The sequence below is a fragment of the Trichosurus vulpecula genome, chromosome 9 (genome assembly GCF_011100635.1).
Source record: "Trichosurus vulpecula isolate mTriVul1 chromosome 9, mTriVul1.pri, whole genome shotgun sequence".
In the NCBI taxonomy this organism is placed as follows: Eukaryota; Metazoa; Chordata; class Mammalia; order Diprotodontia; family Phalangeridae; genus Trichosurus; species Trichosurus vulpecula.
Genome location: NC_050581.1, coordinates 53,878,972 through 53,891,930, shown reverse-complemented (window position 1 = coordinate 53,891,930; position 12,959 = coordinate 53,878,972). Strand labels below are relative to the sequence as shown.

The window sequence follows — 12,959 nt, the reverse complement described above, 5'->3', positions numbered from 1 at the left end:
AAGATCTTCTTGTATAATCTTCTCCATGCTGTAATTTTGAAATTGATTTTAAAATTTGAAAGGAGAAGAAAAACAAAACACCTTGAAATGTGTGAGCAGCTCAGATCACTTACCATCAGCAGGCAGGAAAGGCAAATGCTTTTGAGTGGCAATTCATCTATTTACAAATGACCGGGTGGCTAACCAATAGTGCTAGAAACTGGGGTTTAGGTTAACAGCTAACTCCATGATATAACTTCATTTCCTTTGCCTTATAGCCTGTGATTCGGACCTTTCTTCAGTTCAGCTGAGTTTTGACTTATAGTTGACTAGATGCCATTCTGCCAATGCCGTACCTGGCATTCCGTTTCTGTGCTGTTCTTTTGTGTCTGAATGAAGAGAAATCGCTGCCCTTCCCTCCATTCTTTTTCCTCATTGAAGCCCCTTCTCAATTAAGTCTACCAGTTCTCATTTTGAGAGGTTGCTTTGGTCCCACCCAAAGGCCAACCCCTTTTAAAGAATAGCCTGCATTAAGGTGGAATCATAAAAATCCCAGATTTGAAAAGTTATCATATCCTTCCCCTTGTATTGACATAGGCATACCTCTAAACCAGCCCTCATATTAGAACACTTGACTATTTCTTTTAAGTCTCTGGAGGAGAAGATTCCACAAATACTTTTGATTTTAGAGAAATGAAGTTTTTTTAAACTCTAGATGTTAAAGGTAGATTTCTAGTACTTAATCTCTCTTACTTTTCTTGGGTATCTTTTTTAAAGGAAAGAATAGGCTTTTGCCCTATTATTATTATTAGTTGGAGGAGGAGGGGGGAGGAGGAAGAGGAGGAGAAGGAGGAATAAGAATTCAGGTTAAAAGTTCCACAGTGTGCTAAGACCTTCTTTAGGAAGTTGTTGATCAAACCATAGAACATAATTCCCCACACCTCTCTCATAAAGTGGTGGTTTAGGAATAAGCCCTGTGAGAAGTGAATCATTAGGGGAAAAGATAAAGATCAAAGGAATTGTCCCTAATTGAGTGATTATTAAGGACCGGCCCATGCAGGCAAAATCATTCTTTGAAGATGATGGTTGAATGAGAAACTTCCAAAAACCTTGGAGGGAGTGTTGAAAACCCAGTCACATTTTATTTTCTTTTTACTTTTTATGACTGCTGTTATGTGTCACAAGGATAAGGCAATCAGTCAATCAATAAACATTAACTAAGCATATGGTGGGCCTTGTTCCAAGGGCTGAACATACAAAAAGAGGCAAAAGACAGTCCCTGCCCTCAAGGAGCTTACCGTCTGCTGAGGGAGACAATTTGCAAACAAATATATACAAAACAAGCTATGTACAGGATAAATGGGAAATAATTAACAGAAGGAATTACTAAGGATTGGTTAGCTATCCATTTTGTTCAGAAAGTTGATGCTAGAATAGTTATGGGACCTCTGTAATTTATTTATCCTTATCTATTCTCCATTTAAGTACAGGCAGGAGATCAATAACATTTTGGACCACAATCCAAAGCTATTAATTTTTAAATTAGTTTCAAGCCTAGCTTCCTTTGTAATGTATTTATTTATATCCTTGAGGGAGGGGATGTATTTTTGCTCCATATCCAAAGTATCTAGCATAATATTGTGCCTCAGTTGCCAAAGTGATATTCCTAAAGTGCACATTTGACCATGTTTCATACCATATACCATTTTCCCCATCTTAATAAACCCCAGCAACTCCCTCTCTTCCAGAGTCAAATATGTATAAAATCCTCTGGAATGTAAAGTCCCCTTTCTACTTTTCCAATCTTCTTACACTTTATTCCTTTTCATATACTCTTTAATCCAGTGACATTCACATAGTTTCTGTTCTTTGCATATGACACTGTCTCTTGGCTTCATTATTTGCATTAGCAGACCTCCATGGCTGGAATGTTTTCTTATCTTCACATCAAACTCCGACTCTCCCTGGCTGCCATCAAGGGTCAGCTCAAATCCCACTTTTTGCAGGAGGTCCTTCCCAGTGTCCCTCCCACCCCCACCAAGTCCATTCACTCTAAGATTACGATCTATTTATACTATGTCTCTTGTATGTTCTTAGTTATTTGTGTGTGGTCTCCTCCCTTAGAATGTGAGCTTGCTGAGATCATGGACATCTTTGCCTTTCTTTATATCCTCAGTTCTTAATTCAATGCCTGGCACACATCAGGTGCTTAATAATTATTTGTTTCCTGACTGACTGCTTTTTTGAGCATGCACAATAATTATGATCAACCAAAAGAGGGGAGAAAAATGGATTTAAGGACTGGCTTCCAATTTCCTCTCTGTCAGAGATGTGTTAGAGAGGTCTCTTAAAGCAGCTCTTAGAAGACTGAACATTTATGAATGAATAAATGAACCAATGAAACATTTATTAAGTGCTTACACTATACAAAAGCACTGGGGATACTAATAGAAGAGTAAGACAATCCCTGCCCTCAAGGAGCTTTATTCTAATGGGAGAGATAATACATTTGGAAGGTTAAAGCTGAAAGTCAGATGGAAAAGTCCTATGGTCTTTAGGGTGGAGTGATAAAGCATAAGGTAATTCACTTTCTCTAATGTCCTTTCTGCTGATACAATCATTGCAGTTTCTAATGTTGAACCATTTGACAATGCCAAGGACTTTGGTAGCAAGGACTTTCTCTTCTAATGTCTTCCGCTGACATGGTTGTAGAACTTCTGAGTGTCATAGCCAGCCTTCACTTCTACAGGCGTTGCCTCCTTGGCTATGGGCACTGGACTGGAAGCCTTGCTATTTCCAAGGCTTTGGGGTTCTGGTTGCTATCGTCATCAGGATGTAAATGGACGCAGTGATCAAGGTGATGGTGTTACTACTTGCTTTGGTTGTGCTTCCCCCTGTCTCTCCTTCCTGGTGCCTCGATATTTCAGCTCATCTGGCTTGCTTGCATTGTGAATGGCAGTTGGTTGGCAGTTTACACAACATTAAAGATACTATGAACCAGGATATGCTAGAAAATAACTGAGAAATGTTAAAAAGGAAGCTAAATAGATACTTAGGTCTGTTTTGTAGTTTTTTTTTCTTTTCTCAAACTTAGTTTCAGCATCCTTCCCTCCTATCCCCCATTATCCTTGCTCAATCCCATTTCAGCCCAGAAGTGTTAAGTAATAACTGATGCCCAAGACTCCAGTTGGAAAAAAGGATCTGTGCAAAATGTTCCAAGCTGTGGAAGGTAATAGTAATTTGTTTAGCACTTTACATCTTACAAGTTACTTTACATCTATGGCTTTGGATTTTTACAACTACTCCTATGCAGTAGATAGGAATATTTTTCTCCTTATTTTATGGTTAAGGAAACAGCCTCAGAGAGGTTAAATGACTGGCCTTAGCTAACAGAGCTACGAAATGATAAGAGGGGGGATGTGAATTCAGGACTTCTGACTTCACACCTGGTACTCTTTTTTTTTTTGAGGCAATGAAGGTTAAGTGACTTGCCCAAGGTCACACAGCTAGGCCAGATTTGAACACAGATCCTCCTGACTCCAGTGTCAGTGCTCTATCCACTGCACCATCTAGCTGTCCCATATCTGGTACATTTTCTAGTGCACTAAAGTAGAAGGGCTGTTTTGATATAAATTGGGATAAATGGAGAAAGGATTCAAAGCATCCTCCTGCTCCTCTGAATAATGATTCCTTACAGGCCTTCAACTGCACACAGCCAGTTAGAGCTGAAGCAAACCTTAGCTATCATCTAACCCAAGAATCTGATTCAAAGAGAGGTGAAATCATTTGCCAGTGTCAGTAGCAGAGCTGGATCTTGGACCCAGGTCTTCAGACTCCCAGTCTAGAACTCTAAATTACAACTGACGCCAACCTCAAAGATTCATAGAACACCTGTCATCAAGGTTGCCAGAGGTCAAATATAAGTTTCATGTCTCTTCATTACCTTTCCCTCCATGCAGTGATCCTACATCAGGGGAATCTCTGTGAAGGTGAGCTCAGAACAGAGGAGTTTTGCAATTTCTGTAACAGCTCTCAGCAGAGGACAGCCACACAGCATCTCACTCCAGAGGAGTTCACCGGGCCGTTGTGGGATTTCTCATTAGCCGGCTCAGCCTCCTGTGAGGTGGAGAGATGTCAAAGGGGATTAACAGGAGAAACATGATTATTTTTGCCACTTACATGCCTGAGGCCAGGCTAGTGCACCAGAAGCAAACAGAAGAAATGGAATCTGCATGTTGTTCCTTTTCTCACAATTTCCCGTCCCCCCATAACTGAATAGAAACCCCAGAAGTTTCAAAGGAAGGTATCTTTGGAGAAAAAGAAGGGTTTAGCTTGAGGTAGACAAAGGAGGCTGTAGACTCTTATGCATGGAATATACATGGATCTCCCAGAAGCCTTCTTGTTGACAAGAAACAAGTCTGAAAATGCTTGTTCACATGGCACCCCATTACTTGGAGGCTCTCATAGACTCAAGTTACCTAATAGGAGACTGCTATCACTAGTAGTGATATATACTTTGTCAATATAGACATCATCATCAGGTGTGTGTGTAATGTAAGACACTTGTAAATAATAATAATGAGGGTGATGATGATAAAGCATTTTTACAGCTATAGCATTTTAAGATTTCCAACACACTTTATAGAGACTATTTCACATTGTCTTCACAACAGCCCTGTGAGCAAGGCACTCTTATTATCCTCAGTTTACAGATGGAATAGCTGAGGGAGACAGAGGTTAAATGACTTGCTGAGAAGGGTCTGGGGCTAGATTGGAACTCAGGTCTTACACACCCCAGGTCCAGCTCTATATTCAGTATGCCACCTAGCTGCCTGTCTTTGGGACAGAACCTCAATTTCCAGGATGGTTCCTCTGTAGCTTGAAAGTTTTCCAAATTCTTCTCTCTCATTAAAAGTTAACTTGCTTCTGGTCTCATTACCTTAAGGCTAGCCCTCTTAGTTGCCGTATGACAGTGGGTCACGAAGGATGATCAACTAATTCCTACTGATGTGTGGCTCCATCCAGGTAACATAACATAATATCTTCATTTAATTGAAATGCATCTGGCTCTTTGAGGTTACCACCAATGGTGGAAATTTCAAGCAGTGTAGCCCAGCCATTTGGTGCCAGGCTGTCTTTTTGATAAGTCTTCTGTTACATTATATAGTCAGAGAGCTTCCAGCTCTGCCTATGGTACTTCTGTTGTTTCAGTCATTTTTCAGTCATTTTCAACTCTTTTTGACCCCATTTCCTTCTTTCTTAAAAAAAAAGTTCCCACAGACTGCCTAAAACAGTTTATGTTATAGAGAATGGGCACTCAATAAACATTTGCTGAACATATGAATGAATGAGCTCATGGCTCCAGTATTTCACCCTTTGTGTATTCCCTGGAAAGGGGGGCTATTTTCTAGAGATTTCTTCCCCTTCCCCCACCCCCTGGCATTACAAAATAATGAAAGCAGAAACTTCCATTAAAAACAAGAACAATGACTGTGTCTCGAATTGGAGCACTTTTTGTTATTTAATATCAAAAAACCAGGGGGTAGATACTCAGAAGCAGTCTCCTAAGCAGCACTTGTAATAAAACACAGATACTTGGTTGGAAAAAGACATTGATTTTTCTAATGAAGTGTCGCCTAAGCCCCTGCCCCACCACTGAGTGCTCCTGAAAGGACAATGTGGAACAAGATCAAATGTGATAAGGACCCCTCAAAGGATCGACTGCAGCCATTCCTGAGAAATGGATCAAAGGCTCTTCATTGCCTTGATAGCTGAACAGTGTTCCCCTTACTCTTTTCAAAAGGTTCACTTCCCTCCTCATGCTTCCCCCTTTAACGCCTTCAAAGATAGTTGGCCTTTTTCTTTGAGGTTTTTGTTTGTTTGTTTGTTTTAGAAAAAAAGGAGTCTGGAAAGGAAATTTCTCATTTATAAAAGGAAGATTAGATGACCAATTCACATATTGCTTTAAGGTTTGCAAAGCACTTTACAAATGTTACTTTATTTGATCCTCGAAGTAATGCTGGGAGGTAGATACTAATATTATCCCCATGAAAAAAACTAAAGCTGAGAAAGTTTAAATGACTTTTCTATTGCCACACAGCTAGCTTAGGCAGAATTTCAACTCATGTCTTCCTACTCCATGTCAGTCAATCAGTAAATATTTTTAAAACATCTATCATATGCCAAACATTGTACTAAGTGCTGGAGATGTTAAAAAAAATAGCAAAAGGCAGTCCTTGCTCTTGAGGGTCTTACAGTGTCTAAGTCTGGTGTTCTATCCTTGCTGTCCACTCTAGGAAGTCCCCTTCCAGTTGTGACATTCTATGGTTTTGAATTTCAGAAGGAGCTCAACCACTGGCTTCCAGTTTAAAAGAAATTTTTAAAGCCACTGTCTATCCTGACCTCTGTCTTGTAAATTGTCATCTTATTCAAAAGTTGTTTAGTTTTCATCACTATTTGTTTCATCACTATTTTCATCACTATTTGTTCAGTTAAAAAAGAAAAAGAATTTCTTGAACTTCTCCCAGACCCAAGGATTCCTCAGGAAGGTGACGTGTGCCACTGTCAGACCAGCCCATGTGCTGGTATACATTCATCTATGCCACATTTTATTTGCCCATAACTACTATTCCCTTTTTCATGGGAACTTCCACTCACTTAATGAAAACACATCTTTTCCCTTTACCCAAGCAATCTTTTTTTTATTTAAAAACAAAATAGCTCAATAGCTTAACCAGAGGTAGGCACCACTGTAGTAAATCTTCCTTAACTAGTTTTAAATAGGGAGCTGATCAACCTTGACCTGCAGGCAGAGACAACAGTAGAATAAGTTTATCTAGGGAAGTCCTCTACAGGTCTACATGCGAGACTCCATATGACAGTAACAGCAGCTGATGCATTTCCTTCCGTCATTGGCATGTTGGGCTTCAGCTTAATAGAGGGAGGGGTGGGGTGAAGGGGACAGTCAGGTGCAAAGTCTTGGATAAGTACCATCTTTCACCTTAAAACCAGGATGAAGGAAGAGGGGACTTCCTAACAATCAGAGCCTTTGAAGTTGTAGGTTCCATCTCATTCTAGATGATCATTTTTCAAGCATGTTATGGTGTTGATTCCTTCCATGTGCAGGTGCTGAGATGCCTTCCAACTTTGATATTCTTTGATTTAGAGCTATGTGTATCCTCTATATTTGAGACTCCAACTTTGAATTTCTTGTCTCTTGTCACTACGAAGAGTTTTTTTTTTTTTTTAATTTCACAGGGGAATGACAAATGTTCACGTAGAAGTATGTGTGCACAGTAAATAGGGAGCAGTTAATACATACTGCAAATTGAATTTTGAAGACAAAGGTTATGGTCACAAGAGGACCAAGTACAGATAGCACATTGGATAGAACCGAGGTCTTAGAGTCAAGAATACCTGGGTTCAGATCCTGCCTTAAACACTTACTGTGTGACCCTGAGCAAGTCATCTGACCCTGGGCAAGTCACTTAACTCCGTTTGCCTCAGATTTCTTATCTGATAAGCTGGGATAGTAGCACCTACCTCACAGGATTTCTTAGGAAGGTCAAACGTGTGCACACAGGTTTGCAAAGCTTGAAGGATGGTGATGATGATGATGATAGCATCATTCACTTTTCAAACATTTATCTCTTTTGCCAGATGTGCAGTCCCTGTTCAAAGCTCAACCCTTTCCATGTTCCTAACAGTAATAGTATTCACATTTGCTCAACAGTTTCTGTTTCACAAGGCAAACTGTGTGCAGTTGTCAGTAGCCTGGCTACCATTTAATCTGAGGTAGGAACCAATGCCTAATCAGTCCTGAGCAACTCTTCCTGTTCATGTTTATCAAAATTCTATTGAGGCTTTATTGGGGTGGCAGAGGGGGTGGGGGAGTAGTCACCTACATGATGTGATTTAAGGGACATTTTCCGCCCAGAAGGAGTGGGCCTCTGCCTAGGAAGCAGCTAAGTGGTTCAGTGGATGGAGTGCTGGGTCTGGAGGCAGGAAGACCCTAGTTCAAAGCTGTGTGACCTTGGGCAAGTCACTTAACCTCTATTTGCCTTACTCCATTGGAGAAGGAAATGGCAAACTACTCTAGTATCTTTGCCAAGAAAACTCCACAGACAGTATTGTCCATGAGGTCATGAAGGGTCACACATGACTGACCTACTTAACAACAACCCCAGTGTCTAAAATTCTACCAGGAAAAAGTTTCCCCAGTAAAGGGTAATCTCCTTGAGAGCAGGAACTCTCTCTTCTTTCTTTCTTTCTTTTTTTTTTTTTTTGGACTTATATTTGTGTTCCCATCCCTTAATCTAGTACCTGGCACATAGAGCTTAATAAATTCACTATCTTAATTAAAGCTTTTATCTTTGAGTTAAGCATTTCTTTCTTTTAAAATGCTGGATATCATTTGGAGCCGCAACATAAAAACTTGCTCATAACTTAACGTGAATTTGCTTAAGCTCTTTTTGTGGTGGCAAAGATTGGAAATTGAGGGGATGCCCATCGATTGGTGAATGGCTGAACCAGTTGTGTTATATGATTGTGATGAAATACTATTGTGCTATAAGAAATGACAAGCAGGATGATTTCAGAAAAACCTGGAAAGACTTACATGAACTGATGCAAAGTGAAGTGAGCAGAACCAGGAGAACACTTTGCACGATAAGAGCAATGTACAATGACCAACTGTGAATGACTTGGTTATTTTCAGCAATACAGTAATTGAAGACAGATCTGAAGGACTTTAGATGAAAAATGCTGTTTACCTCCAGAGAAAGAACTCATGTGCCTAAAAGCAGATTGAAACATATTTTTTAAAAAGTTACTTTATTTTTCTTGGGGTTTTTTGTGTTTTGTTTTGCAAATGGCTAATATGGAAATATTTTTTGCATGACTGCACATGTAGAATCTATATCAAATTGTTTGCCTTCTCAAGGAAGGGAGAGGGGAAGGAGGAATAAATGGAACTTGGAACTCCAAATTCTAAAAAAAAGAATGCCAATTTTTTTACATTTAATTCAGAAAAACGAAATAAGAGAGAAAAAAATATGAATTGGCTTATCACCAGTGTTTCCACATCTAAAAGCAGTAAGGATTGATTAATATTGCTTTTTTTTCCCCCTTAAGGCCTGTAATTACTGAAGTTAAAACAACAAGATAGGATCATAGAAATATAAATTTATAGCTGGAAATGAACTTAGAAGTCATATAGTCCAAACCAATCATTTTATGGATTAGGAAACTGAGACTAGAAAAAGGTTGAGACTTGTCCAATTGACATTGGACAACAGATAATAAGTTACAGGGTTGGGATTTGAAGTCACATACTCTTGACTCCAAATCCAGAAGTTCTTACTCCACTGTACCTTGCTAAGGTTAAATCCATTTGATCCAGTGACCACATATACTCCTGAACTCTTGGACCACCATGCTTATTAAACTTGGTGTCAGTCCAGGAGGAGAGGGGGACAATAAATAATTTGGGCTTATTAGCTTCCTAGCTTCTAAGAAGTAGCTTGTAAATAAATGGGCTGATTATAGAATTGAGGTAGACTGGCAAAAAAAAAGTAACAAATGATTTCAGAAAATTTAGGAATCAAGAATATACAGCAGAAATGCTTGATGTGTCCCGTTCTTTGCAAAGATTTGCAAAAGGGAAGTGAAAGAGAGTGAAAGAATCTTCTGTACTATGAAGCCAACATGTCTTCTTCCATTATGAACACCCTTAAGCAGGTATATTTGGGCATCTTATCAAAAAATAAGATTCTACTTTAGATTTTTAATTAAAACAATAAATTCTACCCCAAAGATTAGATGGCTGACAGTCTGTGGAGTTCTTAGAGAGATAAACACCATGCCTTGGCTTTCACCCCTCTAGTTACCTCTTGAGTCATTTGAAAGATATTTTTTGTGACAATTTGCAAATAGTTCTTTCCCTCCCACTTATCAAATTATTAACATTGAGATGACACACATACCTTTCAGGCTACCAAGGCTTTCACCTTTGTGAGTGATGTAAATCCTGACATTAAATATCATTTAAGAATCTGAAATGCCAGTTTGTCAATGGGGGTTCTGGAAGAAAAACTGGTAGTCATGTCTTTTAAAAAGGCTCCAGAAAAAGGACTTTGTGAGAAATGGTAGAAGGTTAAATCATAAACTCCTGAACTAGACTTTGAGAGAACCTACCACTTTTACAGCCATTTTCATCGTGAACCCTGGAGACTGCTTTCTCTTATAACATAGGAATTACTTGGAGGTTAGCTATGCCTATTAATATGGGAGAATCTTTTAAGTCTTACAATATTTAATAAAAACAGTGATTTGGAGCACAACTGAAGAGTGGAGAGGTTTGCCCCTTCACTGTGGTTCTAAGGGTCATATTCTGAGACAGAATGGGCAAATAGCAAGAACACTGGACTTCATAGTCTGAGTTCAAGTTCTGGCTAGGGCACTTACTACCTATTTGGTCTTAGGTAAGTCACTGAAGTGAGGTGAAGTCACTCTAAGCCACAGTTTCTTCCTCTGCAACTGTGTGCATTAACTACTTAACAGACTACCTACAAGAGGAAAGTGTTTTGTAAACTGTAAGGTTTACATATAAATATGAGCTATTATTATGAATAGTATTATACTTTGTTATCTTTCAGCCCAAAGACAAAAGGGGCAAATCCAAGGATGTGGAATTTAGAAACTGTTTGAAATTCTACTGAGCCTTTAGTGATATTATTCAAAATAAAATACAGTAAAAGTTTCAACCCTCCAGATGCTTTCCTTAAAGATGCTCTATATAAATCTGTAGGGTAGCTATGAGTTTGGAAGCCATGGGATGGTCATTTTCTGCACTGTTTGGTATTGCTAACATGAGGAGAGAGCAAACACTTGGTATGTATCTGGTGGAAGGTCCTGTTTCAAAAAAAAAATAACCATTTTAAAGGATGAACCAGTAAATATAGGGGAATCCTTGACTGCTTCTTGTACAGATCATGTATGAAATATTAATGGAAAAAGTAGTCCGGGTAAGCAGTGGACTCAGAGTCAGGGATATCTGAGATCAGATCCCATCCCAGACACTAGTTGTATGGCATAGGGCAAGTCACATCATCTCTCTGACTTGATCACCTCATCTCTAAAATCACTTCCAAAACTAATCTCTGATCTCATGATCCTGTGAAGGGACCTCAGCTTGGAGCATCATTTGACAGAGGAGTGGCTTACCTTAGGTCACACAGTAAGTTAGCGAGAGCACCAAGCCAAGAGTCAGGTCTCTTGATTTCCATCCCAGTGCCCTCCTCCCAGCATGATGCCACCTTTTTGGTATACTGCCCTGCTTCTCCTCCATGCTCTGATCACAAGTAATGATGTGCGATTGGAAATTAGGTGACATATTTATGATTTCTCTTCTAATATTAAGAGGAAGGGTGGCAGCCACAGAATCATCCTCAGATCTAATTTTCTTCTTTTATTCTACACCCCAATCTCTTAAAATTGCGATAAAACATTGCTTTTTGAAGGCTCTGTATGGCCCCACGGTGTTAGATCAATGCCCCCATTTTCAAAAAGATCATCCTTAAAGCTGTCACCTGAAGTTATTTATAGACTTGCTTCTTTTCAGCCCCTTATTATAGCCAGCAGTACTTATTTTAGAAACTGACCTTAACAACTTGTAAAAGAAACATAATCAAAATTTAGAAACTTGAAGTTTCAGAGCTCCTCCCTGCAACCTCTTAAATCTTTTAAAATCGCTGAATCCTTTCAGAACCTATTAGAATGATTGGATAAGCACATACAGGTTTTGACACTTATAATGGTATTGCATTAATTACAAGGGGAAATTACTTTAGTACTATAATAATTTATTCTCAGTAACTTATACCTAATGGAAAGAATACAGAGGATTTGAGTTCTAGTCCCAGCTCTCCCACTGCCTAGCAAGTCATTTAGCTATGTGGGGCCTCAGTTTATTTTCTATAAAATAGGGATGATTATATTTTCACTTGAATTAATAGTGATAATATTAATTAATAACCATTTGAGAGACTGCCAAAGTGATATTAATATCACTTACCAGACATTATATCTTGCATACTGACTCATTCTCACATTACTAATGATATTCTTTAAGTCCCAGCACGTAACAGATGATTAACTTGATGAAATTTACTAGGGTTCAGCTTCCCACCTCTTTATTCTTGGCCCCAGTGATCAGATTTGAGGACTGAGGATCATAGAGGTTAAGAAACTTGCCCTTGGTCACATAGCTAATAAGTTTCAGAATGAGGATTCCAATCCAGTTCACTTGTCTTCAAATCCATTGCTCTTTCCACCATACCTTAAAATCTTATAACCCTATGTGTTGGGAAGCAAAATGGGCTCCTTAGCACTTAGTTCAACAAGTGCCCTTGAAGAGTTTGGCTTTTGTTGGCTTTGAGTAGTTTAGTGTATTTCATTGAGTCTTGCTAAGTGCTAAGCCCCAGGCTCTAACCCCTATTAGGTGTTAACCGAACCTGTGTGGGTGTGGATTGGTTACTAAGGTGGGGCTAACTCAGGGGAGGGCCTAGTTTTACACATGAGTTTGAGTGATAGGTTTGGGACATCAGAGGCTCTTAGACCACATGGGTTTAAGTCTCCTCTTTGTGACGATTTTAGATCACGTGGGTGAGTCGCATGTGTGACTCACCCCTGACGCTGAAAAACATATAAAACCAGGGGTTGGCCTCCTCTTCCTTGGAGCACTTCCCCACAGCAGTGGTGGCACAAGTGACTCTGGGCCAGCCCTTGTTCTGAGCTCCCGGGCTGAACCTAGATGTTGGTAACTATGAATTGTATTGGGTCTGTCTGTTGATGTTTGTAATTTGCTTGTATTTTGCTCTGAAGTTCGGCATGCTGGCTTTTTCACCTGAACTAAGTGAATGATATTCGTGTGCTGAATTAAAGTAAGCTTGTCAACCCCTTAACCTTGCTTTCCTTGGTTA

General features: G+C 39.3%; 1 protein-coding gene across 9 annotated transcripts in view; it reads left to right on the top strand.

Moving 5' to 3' along the window:
- Positions 1–12,959, top strand: part of RBFOX1 (RNA binding fox-1 homolog 1) — a 388,542-nt gene that overhangs the window by 124,716 nt on the left and 250,867 nt on the right. The window lies entirely within an intron of this gene.